The following is a 9,580-nucleotide window of genomic DNA, read 5'->3' as shown; positions in this document are numbered from 1 at the left end:
CTGCGAAGACCGGCACTCTTGATGGTGCGGAATGCACGTTGCAAAAGAACTGTGGAGGTTCGCCATCAGCACGCGCTCAGAATTCGCGCACACATCTATGGCCGCCAGTGAATACTCCCTATTTATGGTATATCCGGGAGGTGCACGGGGGGTCGGTGGCCGAGTGGTCTAGCGCACACCAGCTCGGAGCACCTGGAGCGAAAGCTCCCGCTCCAGAACCCACGATCCTTGGTTCAATCCCGCCCCTGCCCGTTTCAATCTGGATGAGCATCATACCGGCGTGCGGTCGTGTATCACTACTGCGTGGTGCACGTTAAAGACCCCAGGTTGGCGGTTGTACCGCACTGGCTAAATTGCTCATCTACAGCTGAGAAGCAGACGCCCACTCAGGCAGACTAACTTACGGCTGTATAAACATACATACAACAATTTGATTTCAGAGGAGCTCCGCAGCACCGTGCAGAAATCTTACCCCCCATTCACACTGGAAGCGGATCCGCGTTCGCGAAGCAGTTGCGAAAGCGGTTGTATAAAGATCCAGTGCAATTGCACGCGCATTTGATGTCATCGTGTGCGCGTGCAATTGTACTGAATCCTTATACAACCGCATTCGCAACCGCTTTGCGAACGCGGATCCGCTTCCAGTGTGAATGAGCCCTTAGTCTCGATGCTCCACCCAACTGGAGACATACCCGGTACCTATATACCACACTCCCCTGCCCCCTTTTCTCTCCGGTGTCAGTTAACAATTGATTAGAAAGAGTCGTACCCGTTTTTTTAATCTTTTATTAAAGGCATATTCAATCAATCAGAAATCACCAATGTTCCGATGCGATGAGTCGCCCACTTCCGTTCTGTCTGTGGAGCCGCGGGTACATCATACATTTTGCGGTGCTCGCTCAAATGAGGTGCGCTCTCGTGTCGCGCGCTCAACTGGTCATGCGCTCTCGTGACATGCGCTCTAGTGTCTAGCGCGCTATACTTCGTTTCAGCTTCGGTCCGAGCGCGGCCGATGCTATGAGCCGAAGGGCAAATCAAACAGCGAAAGAGGCACAACGTCATTGCGTGCTCTCTGCAGTTGATAGGACCAGCCGGTATTCGCCGCCCTCTCTGGGCGTGCTCCTCTGCCGGCTAGTTCTATAAAGCGCAGAGAGCACGCCATGACGCTGCGCTTTTTGCGGTGTTTGATTGGCCCTTCTGCTCATAACATCAGCCGCGTTCGGACCGAAACTGAAACGAAGTATAGTGTCGCAGCACCCTCGTGTCGCGCGCTCTAATGTAGGCGCTCTAGTGTCGCGTGCTCTAAAGGCGCTCTCCCCATCAACACATATTACCTGCGAGGTAACGCAAGCAGCTGCACTTTTTTTTTTTTCCATGCGTATTTTCACGGCGACATCTGTGCACTTTATGGAACCTGTAGTGCGTAATGAATGCTCAGAGTGAACTTATGTTTCTACGAAGGCGGCGTTACTTGAATTGCCTATGTTCGCTGGAGGTCGAGGAATTCTATATTTTCCGTTACAACTAACGATACTTCTGGTAATACCTACATTTATCAACATTTTAGCAACGAAATGATTACATATTCATTTGCTTGAGAAATTTTAAAATCGTTTTCTTACATATTTGCGGATTAGTTGTAAACCACGACGTGAGGGGTCACGTCGTGCCGGTTGTGTGTGAGAGGCTGCCATGGAGGAGTCACAACCGAAACTACGGTACACAGATATCAGACCAAACCCAGTTGTTCTGACCGTTTGGCGATTTCCTTTTCGAAGACTGAGAGGTCTTCGGGCTCCTCAAAGGAGACCTTCGTCCGAATTTCCGACTCGCCGATCACCCTCAGAGCTACGTGTGCCGAGCGGCACCAGCGCCGCCATGTTTTCCGAGTGAGGATAAAAAGCGAGGAGGCGACATCACTCCGGGCTCCGATTTTCAGTATTGCAAAAAGATGATCCGCAGTGCGTTCGCAATTATGTGAAAGAGATGTTTTCCGAATTCTGTTTTTAAATATTATTGAAATTACGCTTACAAATCTTCTAAATTTGATAATTTTTGACGTCACAAATAAAAAGAAGTGAGGACGTGAGAATTGGGGAGAGAAAAGCTCCAAAAAATAAAAAAAAGCGCGCGCGCGTGCGTGGAACTTTCCTTTTCTTTTAGCGTTGTGCAGAAGGTTCCGGCGTCTATGTCTACAACTTTTATCGTTTTAGACAACAAGAAAACATGCGAACTTTGGGGTGTCAGTGCCCCTTAAAGATTTTATTTAGGGCACGTATACTTGTTTATTATTCCCCCCCCCCCCCCCCCCAAAAAAAAAAAAAAAAAAATTTTTAGCAATGTTTACGTTGTTAGACGCAACTTAGGTGGAGGAAGCCCGCCAATAGTCCCTCGCCCAGGAACGTAGTTAAACTACGCTCCATTTCTTGGTTGTCATTAATTGAAGAGGTGATTGAGGAATAGACCGTTCGTTGAAAATTTGTTTCTCTGTGTCTTAATAGCATTTTTATCGAATGGATCGTTCGTTGAAAATTTGTTTCTTTGTGTCTTAATAGCATTTTTATCGAATGGATCGTTCGTTGAAAATTTCTTTCTCGGTGTCGTAATAGAATTTGTAACGAAAATATTTTTGCTTATGAACAAATATTCTAGATAGAGTCAATATTTTTTTTTTTAAATGATCTCAAAATCGCCTTTTCTGAATTGGTGTGAAACAATAATAAACACACCTCCTGGCCTCTCTGGAGTTCTTAAGCCCAGCTCGACAAGCTCGTATTTTTTTTCAATAGTGCGAGTCGTTTTGCATTCACCGAGGTGTTTAGAGGAAGATCTCTTCAACCCTCCCGAGCTCAGAGAGGCTCAGAAATCTGGGCCTCCAACTACAGACAGACGCCAAATCGTCGTTTAGTGTCCGAGTGCTGCGCAAACAGTGCCACAGGTTGCCCATTTGATCCGAAGAGTCACTAGCAAGCGTAGAGGACTCAAGGAGGGAGACACAATTAGGATAGTTCAGGCTTTGCTGGTGAGTCGCAGAGTCTACCACGCGCCCTTCCAAAATTTTCGCCGAAAAGATATCGATGCTTTTAACGCTACTCTTCGCATGGCGGCCAAGACGGCCATTGGCTTTCCGCAACACACTTTGACCGAGCGCCTACTCCAACTAGGCTTTCACAACATGATAGAGGAGCGGACTGAGGCACAGTCGATTGGACAGAGAACCCGGCTAGGCCGAGCTAACACCGAGAGGGCCCTACTTCATAGGCTGGGCTATCGAACTCCCGCGTCCGCCCTTGAGGAGGGAGGGCAGAAACCCGAGCTTCCGGCAATCGCCGCGAGAGTTCGGGTAATGGTATCCCCAAGAACATGGACCCGCAAGTCAACGCGGGCAGGAGACTCGCAAGGGTCCGGTACCTACGTAGACGATATCATGGTGACCACGATGTACTCTATACGGGCGCTGCTTCCTATTCTTCACCCACGGGTAGCAAATGCATCGCGGTGTGCGACTCGGACGGCACGGATGGGACTTCGGCATCCCTGAGGCCCCCCCCCCCCCCCCCCCCCCCCCCTCCTGCCCTGAGGCCGAGGAAACGGCGACAGCTTTAGCCATATTGACCAGCCACTATAGAGCAGACTTTAGTTCCAGTACTACGGTTACCCTCTTAACCGATTATCAAGCTGCGTGCAGGGCCTGGGCTAGAAACTTCCTTTCTACCTGGAGCACCTTAATTCTATCCAACTTCGATCACAAAAGACTGCCACTGGTCCTGATAATCTGGACACCCAGCCATGCCTCCCTCCCGGGCAACGCGAGTGTAGACGCCGTAGCTTGAGGATTACCTATCCGGCCTTTGCATAGGGGATAAGGGACGAAGGTCGGGGACAACACTAGCCGTGAGGACGAGCAGGAACGCGAACCTCAGACACGGCACCTAGAAACATTCAATGATGTCACCGAGTGCCACTGCTCGAGGAGAAAAAAGTACACCCCCCCCCCCCCCCCCCCCCCCTCTTAACAGGCAGGACGCCTCCGAATGGAGGAAACTCCAGACTCACTCCTCCCCGGGCCTCCTTCACATTTATCGATTCTTTCCTGACAGGTACCGGAGCGTATGCCCGGGCTTTCAATCACCTGAAACCTCCATCTCCCACTGTACCTGGGCATGTCCCTCTCCTGTCGGGGTAGGAGTCATGCCCGTACCTAACCCCACTGCGACCTCCTGTGAGGCCGCTCTATTCAGCTCACGGCCCGAGGGGCAGCTAGCGCTGCTTGAACGGGCTAGACGGGCAGCGGTGGCCTGCGGAGCCTTGGACTCAAGGACCTGACCCGGGGGGCTTCATCACTGAACAGACTCAATTAAAGTTTTTACCACCACCACCACCTCTCCTCAACAAAACATAGTTTGCCACAAACAACTGCCGTAAGTACCCGCCTTCGGAAGCCATTTTCTTGAACCACCTGAGGCTGTGTGGAGGACTTGAGACTGTTGGTAGAAGCCATTTTCTTGAAGCCCATCAGAATGGGAAGCGCTGAGCGAGTGCTTGTTTTCCTAGCTTGGTATACCGGCCTAACACTAGCCTCTCACGTCAACTATGCTGCTTGATCTGAATTTCTTGGTTTCCACGTGTTGATGCTGAATAAAAATTTTGGTTCCCGTAAAAGCGGCCTGCTCCTTTGTGAATTCTGAAACCGTCGTGATTGCAATCATGGTGCCAATGCCGAGAAGATGACTACACAGGTACGAACTCGCGAGCCGTTTGCCTGGAGGCAATCGGGCGATCCACAAATATAGAGTTTTTCTAGCTATGTTCCCGTCATTTCATTTCAGAAGTTAAGTAGCTAAAGTTTTTCAGTGCACCTAGCCTTCAGTGCACCAGCAAAAAGGCTTAGAGCGATAAACGTGTATCCCGTTCACAGGCGAGAAACCCATTCCCTCTCCCTCCCTGGCTGCCGCCGTGTTGAACAATTTTGACCACTAAACACGTGACCTTACCAAATCCTGGTGCTTTTTCACAAAATCAAGCCGAGATTTGTATTGCCATTCCTGTCAGAAACATGACAAACTATTTTTCAATACTGTTAGCCCCAGAGATGATGTCTAGCTCTGATAAAAACCCAAAATACAGCACCGCGGCTGACGGCATCTAGCGGAGCTGCACGAGTTAGTGTCGTAAAATCCCACTCGGACTTAAAGCAAAGGAAACATAACATATCTCGTCGGTACTTTTATTAACGATCAATAAGCAATTATGTGCACGCGGTACTTTGTTAAAATCTAAACATAAAAATATAAGGTCACGTGTCTAGTGGTCAAAAATGTGCAACATGGCGGCGGCCGGTTGGGGGTCACTTTCAGCTGTCAGTTTATCGCGCTCAGCAACTCCTTGGCCATGACGCTCAATCACCTTTCTCGCGCGTGCCAAGAGAAAAAAAATCAAGAACACAGAAGCTGCAATGACTGCATATTTATTCTGCCTCTTTTTTTTGTACCCCTCGCGGTCACTTTTTACAGCAAATCGACAGAAGCTGAAAGACGCCTGTCTTGAACCATAGCTCATGCATGATGAAACGCTGAATGCCACTTTCATGGCCACGTCTTGGGAGCGTTGCAGAAGTTTTTGGGCAGGAGCAGAATAGCAGATAGAAGAGAAGCTTTCGTGTCCGCGTCTCACTGGCATTGCGGAGAACGATAGACGGTGGTGAGATAGTAGACGATGCCGGAGACTGCCGTGTGTCTGCTCGCACGACTGGCAGGCTCAGTCAGATGTTAGAGTTGACACACCGGATATAGCGAAAGGGAGACACTAGGCTTGTTAACGTGATAAACCGAGCAGCCGAGCCAATCCAGTAGAAATCGGCGGGGCCACTTGGTGGGATCCCATACTTTGAAAGGGATCCAAACTTAAGCGCCATCTATCTCCGTGCGAGTGAAGCGCGCTCGGTGTGCCGAACATAAGGTGGCCGCCGCGTCGAACAGAGTCATCGCCTAAATCTCTTTCTTCCACCGTGGTCTGGACATAAGCTGAAACGCAGTATCGGAAGCCGGCCCAGCAGGTGTCCCCGCTGGAGATTAAAAAACTAGCCAGTGCGGTAGCCGTGCTAGACATGTTCTTAACGTTCGTCGCGCAGTAATGGTACGCGACGGCACGCCGATACGCAGGCACGTGTGGGAATTGAACCAAGGGCAGCCGTGCCCAAGCTTCACTTCCGCACGGCAGCTGGAGATTGAAGGCACAATGGTTGGTACATGCGGACTCTTCTGCTGTTTTCGACCTTCCGTGCGTAAACACACACGTCAACTGATTCTCCGGAGATCTAAAATCCTGAAGTGTTTTAGCATTGTTGGGTCTGACGTGATTTAGGTGCCGCGGTGGAATGCGGACAATGGAGTCGTCTGATAGACGCGTCTATAGGCACAACTCCCACTCACTCGATTGTTTGAGTCGTCGTCCACCGTTCGACATTAAAGAGATTGAAGTATCATCTTATAGCACGAAATGCGTTTTAACGAAAACTTCCATTTCCAAATGTTTTGGCCACGTCACCTTGCTCATCCTAGTCACCAACCACGTCACCTTGCTCATCCTAGCATCTTGCCGAGCACGGCTGCTCGCCTTCTCCATCAAGCATTCCTACCTACCACCCGACATCTCAGCCATGGTCGGGCCCCTCCCGCCATCTCCCAATCATGGTCGCCGGATCTGCCGAATCCTCAGATCAGAAGCTTGGCGTCAGGTTCGCCTCTTTAAGGAGTGCATTCGATTCGCCTGTTTTCGAGACGGACCACCAGATCAAGCTTCCAGGCGCCTGCAGTTCGAACTCCGAACTGCCTCACAGGCAACCGACTTCCTCTGGTCCACTATCCTTGCCTCACTCCCCAAGAAGAGACCCAGCTTTCCTCCAGCTCAAGATGTTCGTGTCCTTGGCAACACCCAGATTCCTGACAAGGCGCTCAGCGTACTGCAACTGGGTCCCAAATTTGGCCGTCCGTTCGTTTGTCCGGGTATTTCCCGCCAAATTTAGCGGGGAAACTTCAGTAACGTGGCATGAGCACTAATTCAGTTTTCCCGCTAAATTTAGTGGTAAACGTGATGTCACGTGACCTGACGACACGAGACCTACAGAACAATTAATTTTCCCCGCTGAATTTAGCGGGAAAATTGACGTCACGGTACCTATACACCAATTCAGTTGACCCGCTAAATTTGGCGGGGAAATTGATAAAAATATAGGTGCTTCTTTATTCCCCGAAAGGACTGTTTAATGTGTCCTAAACAAATTTAAACGATTGTTTCTCGAATACCGCATTCCATGCATAATAAGACTTTGAAGAAAGAGATCGCTTTCAAATATCTTACACAAAGGAAGCTATGCCTTAAACATTCACAAGGCCACGTGGCACGACCATATGCCTTTGATGATATTTTAAGATCGCGGCGTGTTAACGCCGCTATTTCCTCTCGATTTTAAAGCGATCCTGAGGATTGAAAGAATCCTCTATTGGATAAAAAAAAATGCATTAAGGTACTTGTTTATTTTGATGGGGTTGTGTATGTTAAAGTGAAGCAAAACATGTTTTCTTTTTTTATAGAAACCCTAAATACGCATTGTTGTCTTTGTGTATTTTTATTTTAAATTGAAATGAATTTTTAATTTGTCTTAGATTTTGCATATTCGCTCTTACGGAATAAACAGCAGCGAATCTGTATATTGTCACGGATGAAAAATGGCAGACAATAAATAGCTGAAAAAACTTAAAGCATAAGGGGGCCGAATTTGTGCCTATAAACTTAAACGAACCCGACGGCAACTGTCCTATGTTGCCAGTCACTGTTACCGTTTTGCATCTGTGATATCTGTCCAGTCTGAACACTTTTTCTATCTGGAAATACGACAAAGCCGACGCGCTGTGTGCATTCCCATACTCGGGAAGCAGACGATGCAGGCCTGCGTTCGTCGGTTGTTACCTGGGCAGAAGTAGAGTAGTCGCCCGTTCACACATTTGCAACCGAGTAGGATCTGCTAAGACATGATCGGCCTTTAAGCATGTTGCGACGACTTCGCACCCGCTCCGGAGCAGCACATCTTTTCCTACGCCGTCACAAGAGGTTTAGAAACAGGTCTTGTCTCAGCCGATCCTGCTCGGTTGCAAGTATGTGAACGGTCATAAAAATTAAAGCGCCAGTGTCATTACGTAATGTAAAGACGATACGGATCCATAGGAGTGAGGATAACGTCCACTGCAACGGAATAAAACGTGTTTTCAAAAGAGCGTTGAAGACCTTGCGGCGGCGTCTTTTGTAGAAGTCCCCATGTTACGTATTTTTTTTTGGGCCACCTCAAGGCAGAATTGACCGCTCTTTAAACGGCAAATTGCAATTTTGCAGAAATTTAGATTTTTTTCTTTCTTTTCTGCAAGATATTTAGTTCTACGGCCTGAAACCTCTTTTGCGTACTGTATACCTACAGGGCTGTCAATAGGAGTATTTCAAGTCGCATCCAGCGCGCCCTACCAAACTAAACCGACAACACCTTACACTTTATGACAGATAACCTAGACCGTGAAATACATGTCCGCTACCCCGACAAAAAATTCTGCCTCGTATGGACGCCTGGCCACCAAGGCGTGGAGGGAAATGAGACAGCCCATCGTCTGACCCGCGTAAACTCCCCGGGTCCCGTCACGGCATGGCCGGCTATCTGCTCAGTAGGCGCAACAAGGAACGCTCACGGAGCCCTGCGGAAGTCGAGGTTAAAAGAACAACGTGAAGAGCGGACCATTTACCCTCACACTCTAAAGATCATGTCTACGCAACTATCCTCCCTCGTCAGGCAAGCCCAGACCAACTCTCTTCCATCACACCACATCGTCCACAACATCTACAAACGACCCGACTCGCCCACCCACCCAAAATGCGGAAAATACTCTTTCATCCCTCACACTACTGGTCTTGTAACCCACCCACCCTTCCCCCAACCCTGTCACATATCATTTCTTGGGAGGAACGGCTGGCTCCACCCACGGGCACCGACATATTCACCGCACTAGAAGCACTAATTAATCACTCCGGTCGCGTTGCGGAATCCATCCGAGACACATGAGCCGGACGGGCTGTTTGGACCAGGACGTGGGCTCCTACACAAAATAAAGTTTTGTTTTCTTGCCTGTAACAAAACTAAAACTATGCTAAAAGGCTCATATATTCCTTATTTTTCAAATTGCTTCGAGCATACCAAATTACATGATCATGATCCTTAATACGTAGCAGTTCAAATACCATATGGTTTTCAGGCAAAAATATTCTAGTGTCCTGTAAAAAACTCTTACTTTTCATCTACTTTTGAATGACTTCTAGTTCCACCCCTCTTTTACTAGTTCAAACCACCATCACCCCATGAAATTTTTTTTCGTAAAAAAAATATGTTAGAGGTGCCCCACAAACCTTACGGTGTAGAGCCATCAATTTTATTTTAGGAATCGGAGCTGGCAGTGGGACCTTTGGCTAGGCGTGGAGGAGTCCTAGTCACTTGATGCCGCCCGTCGTTTAGGCATCGCGTTTCGAGCCGCCCTCGGGTACA

The sequence above is a fragment of the Ixodes scapularis genome, unplaced genomic scaffold (assembly GCF_016920785.2).
Source record: "Ixodes scapularis isolate PalLabHiFi unplaced genomic scaffold, ASM1692078v2 PGA_scaffold5__190_contigs__length_132052651, whole genome shotgun sequence".
NCBI lineage: Eukaryota > Metazoa > Arthropoda > Arachnida > Ixodida > Ixodidae > Ixodes > Ixodes scapularis.
The sequence above is the reverse complement of the archived record's forward strand: the minus strand, read 5'-3'. Positions refer to the sequence as shown.